Genomic DNA, 14,588 nt, shown 5'->3' with positions numbered 1-14,588 from the left:
ACCTTTATTATTGCTGCTTCTGCAAATGGTGCACAAAGTGCAGATGCTCTCCAGGAACGCGATCTTTAGCATCTCCTCCTGGTGGCAACAGAGAGACAAGGAGGGAGTTGAGAGAGCCGTGTCCAGGAGGCCCAGAGCATTGCTGGGTTTGCAGCAATGTGGGACGCCTAGAGGGCAGCAGTTCTGTCCAGCCAGCATCCCTCCTGCAGCCTGAAGGCATAGTCAGAGGGACCATCAGGGGATGCAGGCACGGCTGAGAATTTACCTTTTCTGTACTCTTGACGTAGCACTCTATAACATCCATGGCATCCTCCTCTTCAGGGAGGGACATGCAGTCAGCATCTAAACAGGGAAGAGTGAGCAGCGCTGTAGAGGGGCCGAAGGCAGGCACGAGCAGAGGAAGGAGCTCTGCCCTCTCCAGCCCTGGGCCCCTGGCACAGTCTGCTCGTGCCTGTCAGGACAAGGGGCCCTGGTGTCAAGCAGGCCCCAGCCCTGCCCACCCCGCTGGAGACCCTCACTCACCAGCATGCAGTGGCTGCACCTCAGTCAATTCATAGGGCTCTGGTGGAGGTCTGCTCTCCTTGGGACCTCCACTCTCGGCCCAGGCCACCCTGGGGCGGCTGGGGAATCTCTCCTCCATCCTGTGGGATGAGGGCTGAGGGTGGGAAGGGGCAGCCGTGGGACTGCCAAGGGTAGAGAGAAACGACTTGGGCTGCGCTCGGGGGCTCCTCGCCAGACCCGCACACTCCTGCCTGTCGCCTCGCTGTCCTGCCGGACAATGAGGGGCCACACCCACCGTGGGTGCCGGTTATCCCTGGGTGTCACAGGGACAAAGGGCCCCACTGTGATGCGCTGCCCCTCCCAGGCGGGGCTGGTTCCGGGCTCCGTTTGCAGTGGCGTAGACCAGACTCCCCAGCTGGAGAGGGGATGTGTGTGCCTGCTTACCCAGAAAGCTTTGGAAGTGGGCCTGAGAGTGGCTGGACTGCCCAGGCTTTTGTGTTTCTGCTGTGAGGCTGGAGGTGGCTGCAGCAGGACAGAGGAGGAAGACGAAGACTTGCTGTCAGCTCAGCAGCTGTTCTGCTCACAGGCTTGTGAGCTCCAAGGCAGGAATGGGGGAGCTTGGGATGAGAGCGTTCACAAAGCGAGGCGGGAATGAACTGGGGAATGCATGTGGTAGACTTGTCTGTGCTCAGGTAACTGAGGCTTTGGTGCATTTGCCTCAAGCTTTCTCCTCATGAGCTTAGCAAGTGAGGCTGATGGTACAAACCCCTAGAGCCCCTTGCTCAGTTTGCAGACTCCCTCCATGGCTGCAGCTCATCTTTGTAGAGCCAATGTGGCCTGAATGGGGATAGTGGAGAGCTGCGTGGGGGAGGAGGATGGAGGTGAAGGCAACCTGCAAGGGTGACTGAGAAGGCCAGGTCCAGCCACAGCTTCTTGAGGGCCACTCAGAAATCACACATCTTCCTGGGATGAGGTGTGGTTACACGGAGTCTGGGCACGGAGGGCGGCAGAGAAGGGAGGGAGCAGGGAGACAGGGATAGAGAGAGGGTGGTAGGAAGGGTGGGTAGTCAGGAAGGAAAAGAAGAAGGGAAAACTTTGACCAAAATCTTTTCAGGAAAGCTTAGAACTGCTCATCTATTGGTATGTATTGAACTATTTTAAACAGATTGCTATGTTGAATTTACAGAGAACGATAAAACAGTTTGAGTTGGAAGGGACCTTTGGAGGTCATATAGCCCAACTTCCCTGCCATGAACAGGGACATCTATGGGGACATCAAATTGCTCAGAGCTGGATCCAGCCTGGCCTCAAGTATCTCCAAGAGCAGGGCATCCACCGCCTCTCTGGGTAATGGGCAGACATTCTGAAATCCAGACAAAACTATACAGAAACTTCCTGTTTCATTTTCCCAGATGTAATCAACATTCAAAGAAATCCTGATTTCTTTCTTGCTGACCAAAAGATTCTTTTCTTTGTAAGGCCAGCTAGCTCCTTACTGCAAAAATTTCTTACGCTTTCGGGAACTTAACAGGAACAAATGGGTGTGTAACTCACATCAAAGGAAAAAGCCCCACTCATGCATGCATGCAGCAGATATTCCAGTAGGTTTGTCTTTAGTTCCAGGATCCATCTCTTTTACAGGATTAGTTCTATGATGTCGTTGCACTTTCAATTTTTATATTATGATTTCTGTGTAGTATGTCACCCACCATAATGCCTAGATAAGCCAGTGCTTCATTCAGACAGCAGTCAAGAGTGCTCACTGAAGCCTTCAACAGAAAACAAAAAATAGAAAATGAACAGTAACTTCCTAATGGCAAACAAGAAATGTCATTATGTTCAAAGTTGCAGTCAGTGTTGCATCAAGTGTTTGTACTAATAACATGAACCACAAATAAATGAATTTCAGAGAGAATCTGCTTCAAGGCTTGTTTTTCCCTACATCTTGCCCAAAATAGTATTCTTACAAATGTTCTTTAGTTTGCACATGACCTTTAATACCGCTGTGCTGGCCTCCCAGGATCAGGTTTTTTTAAAAAAAAACAGGTGCCCGAAGCTTGATTTTTACATCTATATCTATGCCCCTGGATTGATGGCTTGATTTTACAAAAGCCTTGAGCATCAGGCAATTCCCATTGATTTCATCATGGAGTTGGATGGTGCAAATCAATACTGCCAGATTCCCAATACCTTGCAGAGTCAGGGCCTTAGTGGCCCTGGGAATGTTTTATCATGGTGACCAATTACTTTCACTTGTGACTGCACAGGATATATGAGGTTTTGTTGCTACTGTACTGTGTGGTCTAATCTTGTGCTCTCAGTATGTTGTGGTTTTGTGATTTTTGATATCAGTATTCCATGTCATGACATCATGTAGTGCACGGGGAGTTAAGGAGTTGACACTGCAGTTCTGTGGATAGTTCACAGTTCCGGGTGTGCCTGACTCAGTAGAATAATATTGTGAGTTAAACTTTATTTTTTTTTTAATTTTTTTTAAGTCAATCTCTCAGCACTTCCCACAATTGAATTGATACTCCACCTGTTTCTGAGCAGTGCCCACCTGCCTGCCTCCTCCGTACTCGATCACAATTCCGGATGATATGAGGTATCTCTTTGCTTAGGTCATTGTCCCGGCTGAGTCTCCTTCTACCCCCTTGTTTACCTTGTCTTACACTCTAGAGGGTCAGAGTGCCTGGAAGTTATGTTATTCTGGAGCACAGGTCATATGAGGAGCGGCTGAGGGAGCTGGGATTGTTCAGTCTGGAGAAGAGGAGGCTCAGGGGAGACCTCATTGCGCTTTACAACTGCCTGAAGGGAGGTTGTGATGACAAAGGGTCTGGCCTCTTCTCCCAGGCAATGAGCAGGACAGGGGATAATGGCCACAAGTTGTATCAGAAGAGGTTTAGATTGGATATTAGGAGAAACTTTTTCTCTCAAATGGTGGTCAGGCACTGGAATGGCTGCCCAGGGAGGTGGTGGAGTCGCCGTCCCTGGTGGTGTTCAAGAGGTGCCTGGATGAGGAGCTACATGATATGGTTTAGTGCTTGTGGTACTGATAGGAATGGGAGGGTGGTTGGACTAGATGATCTTGCAGGTCATTTCCAACCTTGTGATTCTGTGATTCTGTGATCTGTGATCAAAGCTTGAGACTTCACTAAATAAGATGTATGCTGCGGAACTATGTAGTCTGGTTGTTAATCACAAAGGTAAAACCTTTTAGAAATGATGTGTGTATCACATGTGTCATCACAACCTCCCTTCAGGCAGTTGTAAAGAGCAATGAGGTCTCCCCTGAGCCTCCTCCCCTCCAGACTGAACAATCCCAGCTCCCTCAGCTGCTCCTCATAAAACTTGTGCTCCAGACCCCTCACCAGTTTTGTTGCCCTTCTCTGGACACGCTCCAGGGCTTCAATGTCTTTCTTGTAGTGAGGGGCCCAAAACTGAACACAGCACTCGAGGTGCGGCCTCACCAGAGCTGACTACAGGGGGATGCTCACCTCCCTGCTCCTGCTGGCCACACCATTCCTAATGCAGGCCAGGATGCTGTTGGCCCTCTTGGCCACCTGCGCACACTGTGGGCTCATGTTCAGCTGAGCATCAACCAACAGCGCCAGGTCCCTTTCCTCTTCGCAGTCATCCAACCACTCATCCCCAAGCCTGTAACGCTGCATGGGGTTGTTGTGGCCAAAATGCAGAACCCGACGCTTGGCCTTGTTAAACCTCATCCCAGCAGTAACCTAAGGTAAGGGGAAATGAACAAAAAGTAATAAATGAATTGTTTTCACTGGAATTTTGCTTTTGTGAATTACTTGATCCAATTCATGCAAAAATTCTCTATATTGTCAGAACACACCATTGTACTTTCTATACACTGATTCAGTTTTGTCGAAGGTTTTTGAAGGAATGATGATGGAGGAAGTAGTAACAGTTCATCTCCATGATGGACTTCTCTCTTTTACTATCATAGAACCTAAAAGGAAGCTTTCTCAGGACTTTTGGCATGGACTGTGGGAAATACAATAGGCCTGGGAAACAACGCGATCATTGCCATCCTGATTGACCCATTGGGAAATGACCCAAAGATCTGCAGAGATATAAGCTTATGTTACAGAGCCATGGCTGTCTCAGGCTCTCTTTATTCCTGTGGAGCTCAGCCCCTGGTGAGGATCTGGAGCCTACCTCCACAATGAGTGTGTTATGAATAAAGATGCCGGTAGGAATAGCAATATAGAGAAGACCGTATGTTGTAGAGTGCAAAAGCCAGCTGAAGCTCTCTTAGTTACTTCAGTTCTGATATTTTTTTTTAAACTTTTGTGCAAAACTGTAGTAGATTAGATGTGCATGATTAAAGGTTTTCAGATCTAGTCAGAAGCTCAATTTTAAAGCTTTGAAAAATAACTGAACAGAAACTTATCTGAACTTTATGTCTGACATAGTGCATCAAAGCACTACAAGGCAGGGAATTTTAATGGCTCATAAAGCAGCTAAAGCATGCTTTCTTCTTCTTTGCTGATTGAGATTTGGGCTGCTTTAAGAAAAAAGGCTAAGATGTTACTTTTCCACTTATGTTACCTTGTTTGCCTACCTTGGTTTAGCCTGTCAATATAATTTTGTGCTGAGGGATTTCCAAACCACACTGAGCAAAAGAAGAGTTTCTAATTGTTAGTCAGCTTATGTGCTTGTGCAGAGTCACCAGTTCAGCTCCCTGCATGTTAATAACATTGCAATACCCAAACTTTATAAATTCTGCACTACTTCTAGGTAGCACAGTCTATTTTCTGATCACATCCTAGGTCAAAATATTAGTGAAAGCCTAAGAACAACTAGATTTATTGTACAAATGCTGCAGTGCTATGCTGTTCGTTCCGTGCTAAATTGAATTACACCAAATATCTGCTGCTGCGCAGCAAATGCATAAATATCTCTGGATGGGCCAATTTCCTTATTTATTTTTTTCATTCTATTACTGTTCTTATATGGTAAATGGCCTTAAAAGATAATAAAAATAAAAGTAATAATAATAAAAAACAAAAACTTTATTACTACACCTCTTTAATAGTATCATTTGGTCTCAGCCATCTTTATTACCCCTGCTTCCTTCAAGGACACTTCATCTTCCATTTGAAACCTTTAAGATTCCCTGTGATCTTATGATGTTTCTACCATCTGGAATACCAGAATGTTTTTGAGATTAGATGACCTTGAAAATTTCATCCACAGATGCAATAATGAAAATCTTTAAATATGTATCTGGCTCTGACATACAGTGAGCACCCAAGACCCTGCACTGGAGGATTAGGGACCCAGTTTTCAGGGACCTGTCTGCATTTTTTACTGCTTCCTTTGTTGGCAGCCAAACTTAGTGAGACTTCAGCAGTTTATAGATTCATTTTTTAAACTTTCACTAAAATGCCCGTGCAAATTTTGTCCAGATTACAAAAAGACAAGAGGAGAGAAAAGGTGATTAATATGTTTAAAAATCCAGTAAACAAGTCAAGGGCTAACTGTTGAAAAATAGTGTTTTGTAGCTGAGAATTTGCTCTGTCAAATAGTGTTATTGTGCCCTATGTATCCACTGAAGTTTCCAAAGAAATAAAAATAAAAACGAGGCATTACTTACAGGGTGACCTTCTAATAAGGGGAGAACTCAAGTCTCCAGTTTGATTACTCCAACTCCGCTTCTTACACTATCTTTTTCAGACTGTGAGATTACCAATAAAATAATAAGCCCTGGGATACCAAGACTCTTCTCGTGAGCCATCTGTTTAAAAGAACAGAATTTATGCATGTGAAAGTAATGTAAGTCAGGCATAAGAAGAGTAGGGTAAATATGACGTCAACAGCTCATCTTACAGCTCAGGATCAATATTTCTTCCAAAGAGGTTTTTCTTTGCTCACTCTCTCTCTCTGTCCCTTATTATTCGCTGAAGGTTTCATTACATTATTCATAGGTATATGCCTTCTGTCTGTGAATTACTTCTGTATGTTTTGTAGCTGAAATTGCCATAATAGCCTCGTTACCTCAGTCTGGTTTGGGGGTAGATTAATTGGTGATTACCACAAATTTCTAGAAGGGTAATTAGCATCTTCCTAGTTGAGTTCAGGATTGATTGTTATTTTTCTCAGTTAGTGTCCATCCAAGAAAAGCCAGTGACAGGAATATTTTCCAACAGTACTTGAAGGGGGGCAGAGAGGTGGCTACTCTATGTAGAAATTACAGTACTTTTGAAGAAAAGAAACATACTGCAGCCTGATGCCTATGGCTCTCCATTGTACTTCAAAAGACTGCATAGTGATGAGAGCATAGCCTGTACGAAACACATATTGGCAAGGAATCTTTGTCTGGTCTTTGTGCAGTCAATAATAGAATGTATTTTTGTTGTTTGATCGTTAGGCAAGCACAAATTTCTACATCCTGTACTACAGGAATACTTCTCCTAATTAGACTTCAGTAATACAGTAAGTCCAATCATACTGGTTTCTATAAATAGTGTACCAATAGCACCCATTACCAGGGAACCAACACTAGGGGAAAAAAATCTCAGAAGAAATGTTGTTGCCTAAGAATGAGTGCAGTTTTTATTTCTCCTCCTCTTGCTATAGATTGATATGTTAGATTCAGTCACTGGCCAGAACATTCACTACTCAGATACACAATTATCATCGCATGGTGCACACTGATCATTTTGGAGCACTGCACCAGTGTGCACCACAAATATATGCTATTGTGATATGTTTGATGCAGACTACTGTCACTTGATGGGGGTTATTGCTGTGCAGGGCTATGTCCAGATTATTAATTACATGGTTGTACATGTACAGAAATAAAGCATTTGGGATTTCACTCAGCAGTAGTCAGCTCTGTGTAGAGAAAAGAGTCACTGTTATGTGTAGAGAAAAGGACTGAGAATTTTCTAGCTTTGGTGTGTGAGGCATGTTCAAAACAAAGCTAGAAGATATTTGATTTCACCATCTACACTGCTTTGCATTGCCACCTTGTGAAAAAAGCAAGTCTGGGGTGATTGGCAGTGTTAATGATGAACTGATTTTCCATAATGATGTTCCATGATGAAGTCCATACTTAGATTTGCCAGTTCATCAGTCTCTGAACTTTAAAGACTGCAATACAGAGGATGAGAGTGGGGAACTACTGTGTACATCCAACTGCAGACAGGACATAAGGGATCACCAGGAACAGGGACTCAAACTAGCTCTAATCCAGCTATCACAGGCAATGGAAGTAAGCCATAAAACTAATATAGTTCATGAAATACAAAGATAATGATCATAGAATCATAGACTCATAGAATTATTGAGGTTGGAAAAGTCCTCAAAGATCACCAAGTCCAGTCACCGGCCCATCTCTACCATGTCCATTGAACCACGTCTCCAGCTGCCACAACCACAGGTTTCTTGAACACCTCCAGCAATGGTCACTCCACCACTTCCGTGGGCAGCCTGTTCTAATGCATCACCACTCTTTCTGGGAAGCATTTTTTCCTAATATCCAACCTAAATGATGGTGTAGAGTAGAACAGATAATGGCCTTGCAGAAGAGAATGGTGTGTCTGACATCTGAGATATAAAGTCTAGGGACAGGTATATGATTATGAGAACAGAACTATTGAAAAACTGGGACTTGCAGGTATTTTTCTCTTTCCTTTAATTACTAGTCAGTACTGTTTAATGCATTCAGTGCGAATCAGCGGGATCCTCAATCTCTGTGGAATTCTTAGCTCCTGAAATTATTTTTCTATCAATTAGCATCCTTGTTTTCCTGAGATGGGAGTCAGCAAAATTGCTACCTTAGACTTCCAGAGGTCAGACTTTGGACTGTTTAGGACATTAGTAGGTAGGGTAACCTGGGAGATGATTCTGAAGGGCAAAGAGATCCTGGAAGGCTTGAAATTGCTCAAGAAGAAAATCAAGAAGAAAATCTTAATCATCCTTTAAGGCATAGGATGTCCCCATGTGCTGCAAGACGAAATAGAGGGGAAGAAGACTGACACAGCTGAACAAGGAACAGGGGAGACGAGGGGAGGGGAGGGGAAAAGGATAGGCCAAAGTGAGTGTACCTAACACGTGGAATCAAATTCTGTAACCCAAGTAAGATTACAAAGCAGGTAATGTTTATTCAGTGCTGCACAGACAGCGGGTGCAAGGGGGATCGTTCCTCCTAACTCGCACACCATCTGCAAACATCGTGCTAGAGATGCAGGCCAAACTAATACACAATCGATAGTTTTCCCGGAATTCGGATACACATTCATTACAGCCCTAAGAGTTTGTTAGCATGCAGACCCCCCCTCTTGCACATACGCAGTGGGTCGTGGGATGAAGATTTGTTGTTTTCCTTGCGAAGGCTTCTGACCTTTCTTGCTGTAAATTTCTGACCTTTCAAGGGGGAGTCTCCCCCCAAACTGGTTTCCTCTTGCCCTGCGGACATCTAATCACCTCCCTGCCAAATGTCCTCGGGCTGTTCTCAAACCCTTATCTTTATGGCCTTCATCCCCCTCACTATCCCAGACCCAGTGTCTGCCATCCCTTATTTTCTAACAAGCTCTACATTCTTGCTTCTATAAACTATCTCTAACTATTCCCCTTCACCCCCCTTATTCTCAGTCACTGCAAAGCTTTCTTGCCTTTTTTTTCACTTATGGGGCCCGTCTCACCTTTCATACCTCCTTTGGCAAGTGTAAAAGGAGATCTGGCTTCAGTGGATGAAGAGAAGGCTGAGGTATTGAAGGAGTTCTTTGCCTCGGTCTTCACTGGTGGCCAGGATTCCAGTACTTCTCATGTCCCTGAGCACTGCATCCCTAAACCTCCAGGTGGGGATCGGGGTGGTAAATCCCCCCCACTGTGAGGACAGAGCAGGTCCAAGACCGCCTCATGAGACTGCATGTGTACAAGTCTATGGGGCCGGATGGCGTGCATCCCAGGGTCCTGAAGGAGCTGGCTGAGGTGGTTGCCGAGCCATTCTCCATCATATTTGAAAAGTCATGGCTGTCAGGTGAGGTCCCAGATGACTGGAGGAAGGGTCACGTCACTGCCATTTATGAGAAAGGGAGCAAGGAGGACCCCGGGAACTACAGGCCGATGAGTTTCACCTCTGTCCCTGGGAAGATCATGGAGCAGATCCTCCTGGATTACATGCTTGGTGAGAAATAAGCGTGTGATCCAAGACAGCCAGTACAGGTTCAACAGGAGAAGGTCATGCTTAACCAATCTGGTCTATGGCCTGTGGCCTTCTATGATGGAGTGACAGCATTGGTGGACAAAGGAAAGGTGACCAATGTCATTTAACTGGACTTGAGCAAGGCCTTTGACATGGTCCCCCACCACATCCTTATCTCCAAATTGGAGGGATGTGGATTTGATGGGTGGACCATTCAGTGGATAAGAAATTGGTTGAAAGGCCACAGACAGAGAATGGTCATCAATGGCTCTGTGTCCAGGTAGAGGCTGGTAATGAGCGGCGTCCCCCAGGGGTCTGTCTTGGGACTGATGCTCTTTAACATCTTTATCAATGACATCGATGATGTCATCTAGACTGCACCCTCAGCAAGTTTGCTGATGACACCAAGCTGAGTGGTGCAGTAGACACGGTGGGAGGAAGGGATGCCACTCAGAGGGACCTTGACAGGCTGGAAAGGTGGGCCCGGGTGACCTAATGAGGTTCAACATGGCAAAGTGCAAGGCTTAGCACTTGGGTGGGATGAATCCCAGGCATCCGTACAGACTGGAAGCAGCAATCCTTGAAAGCAGCCCTGCAGAGAAGGATCCGGGGGTCTTGATAGATGAAAAGCTTAACATGAGCCAGCAGTGTGCTCTTGTGGCTGGGAAGGCAAATGGTATCCTGGGCTCCATCAGAAGAGGGGTGGCCAGCAGGGACAGGGAGGTGATTGTCCCCCTCTGCTCTGCTCTTGGGAGGCCCCATCTGGAGCACTGCGTCCAGGTCTGGAGCCCCAGTACAAGAAAGACAGAGAGCTGTTGGAGAGGGTCCAGAGGAGGCCACGAAGATGATTGACTGCAGCACCTCCCCTATGAAGACAGGCTGAGGGAGCTGGGTTTGTTCAGCCTGGAGAAAAGAAGGCTGTGGGGTGATCTGATCTAGAATGGACTGCCAAGGGAGGTGGTGGAGTCACCGACCCTAGGGGTGTTCAAGGAAAGACTGGATGTTGTGTTGAGGGACATGGTTTAGTGGGAGCTATTGGGAAGAGGTGAACGGTTGGACTGGATGATCTTTTAGGTCTTTTCCAACCTTGGTGATTCTATGATTCTATGATTCTATGACCTCATTGCAGCCTTTCAGTACCTAAAGGGAGCCTACCAACAGGAGGGGAATCAACTCTTTGAAAGGGCTGATAACTGCAGGACAAGGGGGAATTGGTTTTAAGTTGAGGGAGGGGAGATTGAGGTTGGATGTCAGGGGGAAATTCTTCACAGAGAGAGTGGTGAGGTGCTGGCACAGGCTGCCCAGAGAGGTTGTGGATGCCCCATCCGTAGAGGTGTTCGGGTCCAGATTGGATGGGGCCCTGGGCAGCCTGGTCTAGCATTAAATGGGCAGGTTGGTGGCCCTGCATGTGGCAGGGGGGTTGGAGATTCATGATCCTTGAGGTCCCTACCAACCCTGGCCATTCTGTGATTCTGTGAAATGTGTGGTTTGAAGCCAGAAGAGGAAAGAAAAAGTGATTCAGTACCTTCAGATGGTAAAGTGCAAGATGTAGCTTGCTGAAAGGCATTCAGAATAAAGCTGCTGCTACATTTGTGGTAATTCAAAACTATATCATGATCTGTTTTTTGGTGGAGGTGGTGGTTTTGGTTCTAATTTAACTACCACAATTACTGAGGGACCTTATCTCTCCTTCCTTCTGTCCCTCCATGAAAGCTTGTTATGAAAATTCCTGATGAAGACATCTGGGCACCTTCTAATCTAATAAAAAGATATAACACAAAGCTAGAAAACACCTGCTTTTGTGCCTGATACATGTCATGACACTGAAGTAAATAGATTTAAAGCTCTAGCATGCCAGACAATAAGATTAGAAAGCCATTAATATCTGCTCAGCATTATAGCACTGGGCACAAAAAAGCTGTAACGGAGAAATTTCTTTAACAGATAAAACCATATTGATATCATCCTTCTTCCATATTCAGTAAAACATTTTATTTTGAGCCCTTTTGTTTCCATGCTATACCTTTGTATAACAAAAGCAATAATGCAAAATAATGTTTTTGTAAAACAAAAGCAATAATGGAAAACATTCTGTATTTCTGCTTTATTCAAGGAACAAGAGGGACAAGAAAACTCCTCTACTTCAGTGATACTGTGTAATACAGTACTGTAATACAGTTCAGTTTTAAACAAATGAGCACCATTACTAATTAAAGCTCTTCTTTAACTAGTGGTCATTTGTCTCTCCTCCCAAACCATTTACATATTTTCCTGTCTTTCAAAGATGTGGTGCCTGATGGTCCTATTTCATTAAAGGAAGAGAAGGTACAAGTATAATTCTAAACTGATGTCGAGTAATCTTTATTTGCTTAGGTGAGATGTTTGATTGCATTTGTAGGAGGGGATCAATCAATTGTGAGAGGACAAAATACGTAGAAAGATACAATGCTCTATAATTGCTAAGTTAATGACCCTTTATGAGAACACCTATGCGTCAGTACTGCCAGCAGCCACAAGAAGAGTTCAGAGAATGATTCCCTGCGAGCACAGTACTATTTTGTTTCTAATATTAACAGTTCAAATGTTTTTTCAACTATCTCTGATAGAACAATTATCCAAACTAAAAAGTATTGTCCACTTGCACTACTGAAAACTGCTGGTTTACCTTCCTCCCAGCAAGCATCCAGTACTGTGAGTGGCTGTAACAAAGAACACAGTCTGTTTTTAGCCAAGCAGTACAGAAGTAGGAATGTGCATGTCTCAGTGGTATCTGCAATCACTTTCTACATAAGTGAATTATTAGAAAGGTACAAAAGTACAATTGCCTTTTCTTCCCATACAGAAGGCATAAGCATTAAAAGTAATCCAGGAGGTCTCTGCAGAATACAGTGTGGTGCTATGGAAAAGAGTACTGGCTTGTCAGCCATGCTTACCTTATTTCTGTGCTAGTACAGGGCTTTCATCAGGTACAACCAGCCCCTATGTTCTAGCACATATTTGAAAATTATCAAAACATTCATTTCACATTAATTTCAAGCATTTCCACGCTATTAATCTTGCAAAAATTCTAGTATTGGATATATTGCACTTTGTGTCAGCACCTTATCTAACAGGAAGTGCACTGAAAAGCTTTACAATTATGAGTTTATAAAGCAATCATTTTACTTTGTATGGCTTTGCAAAATTGTGAACAAAGCAGTGGCATAAAATGTTAAATACTATCTAGACACCATAAAGCATTAACATTTGAATACAAGAATTTACTCCACTGGTGAATCTTAATTGAATTGAACATTTTTGGAAGGCTCTTCATAGATGTCTTCAGGGACTCTATAATACCAAATTACTAATCTTTAGTACTGATAGAGGGCTGCAATCTAACTAAACTATCTGTTCCATAATATGTACAAGTTGTAAAGAGCAGCTAAATTTTATTTACATAATTAAAATAGATAGTATGCTTTCAAAGTGTATTTATGTTTTCAGTACATTTTTAGGCTCACTCTATATAACTGATGCAAATCAGGGGCATTCGTTGGATTAAGAGGATTCACTCTGTATTTATATTTGTGTGTTTGTGTACAAGGTAATGGACTCCACCTTAATCCAAGCAAGAAATTTACATCATTTAAAACAAACGCTTGTCTGTATCAATGACAAATTGTTCTACTTTGCATTTCCTTCTTTGTATTATCAAAACAAGCTGAGATCTTGCAAATAATTTTGTAGAGTCCTTTTCTATGGGAATGATATAAATGAGAACTTTATGTTTGCAGTGATGTCTGAGATGTTTGATTTTAAATACACTTGGCTTTGTTAATCCATTTATTTTCCTCCAATTCAAACTCTTTGTTTTGCACCAAAGATGCTGATGGATTCCCCTCCCTTTTTTTTTTTGCATGCCCTCAGGTGTCCCTGCAGCCTTGTGAGTTGAGCTGTCTCAGTGCATGGGAAGAATTGAACTTGGCTACTCTTGGCTGTGAATTTAAAAGCAGATGAATACACTCACAGCTTTTGCAGGCAATGATAGATCTTTACGACTCATGACTCATAACATGCTTGTGCTGTGCCCTACTTACCTTCTCTTCTCAAACTGTCCATCGCCTTATTTGTTTAAAAATAAAACACTGAAGCTGAAGGACTTATTAGTGCAATCAGTAATGCATGCAGGAGACAAGATGCCTGAGTTCAGGCTCGAGGCTGCAGATTCTGGGAAAAATTCTTGTGATACTTGGTCACAGTTATATAAGATGACACAGTAGTCAATAAAGGTATCTGCAGGTATCCTGCAGAAATAATCATACCTCAGAGAGAAGTCGTAGAACTATAGAATCATAGAATGGCCTGGATTGGAAGGGATCTTTAAGATCGCCTAGTTCTATAACCTCCTGCTATAGGCAGGGACACCTCCCACCAGACCAGGTCGCTCACAGCGCTTCCAGGGAGGGACATCCACAACCTCATTGGGCAACCCGTTCCACCATCCTCAAAGTAAAGAATTTCTTTCTGATATCCATTTTAAATTTACCCTTTTCCAGTTTAAAGCCATTTCCCTCGTCCTGTCACTGCCAGCCTTTCTAAAAAGTCCCTCCCCAGTTTTCCTGTAGACTCCCTTTAGGTACTGGAAGGCCAGTACAAGGTCTCCTTGGAGCCTTTTCTTCTCCAGGCTGAAGAGTTCCAGCTCTCTCAGCCTGCCATCGCAGAGAGGTGCTCCAGCCCTCTGATCATCTTCATGTCCCTTCCATGGACCTGCTCCAACAGCTCCACGTCCTTCTTGTGTTAAGGCTCCAGAACTGGACACAGTACTCCAGGTGGGATCTCACAAGAGAAGAGTAGAGGGGCAGAATCACCTCCCTCGACCTGCTGGTCATGCCTCTCTTGATGCAACCCAGTAAATGGTTGACTTTCTGGG

The sequence above is a fragment of the Tympanuchus pallidicinctus genome, unplaced genomic scaffold (assembly GCF_026119805.1).
Source record: "Tympanuchus pallidicinctus isolate F22 unplaced genomic scaffold, pur_lepc_1.0 scaffold4, whole genome shotgun sequence".
NCBI classification, from domain to species: Eukaryota; Metazoa; Chordata; class Aves; order Galliformes; family Phasianidae; genus Tympanuchus; species Tympanuchus pallidicinctus.
Note: the sequence above shows the minus strand (reverse complement) of the source record.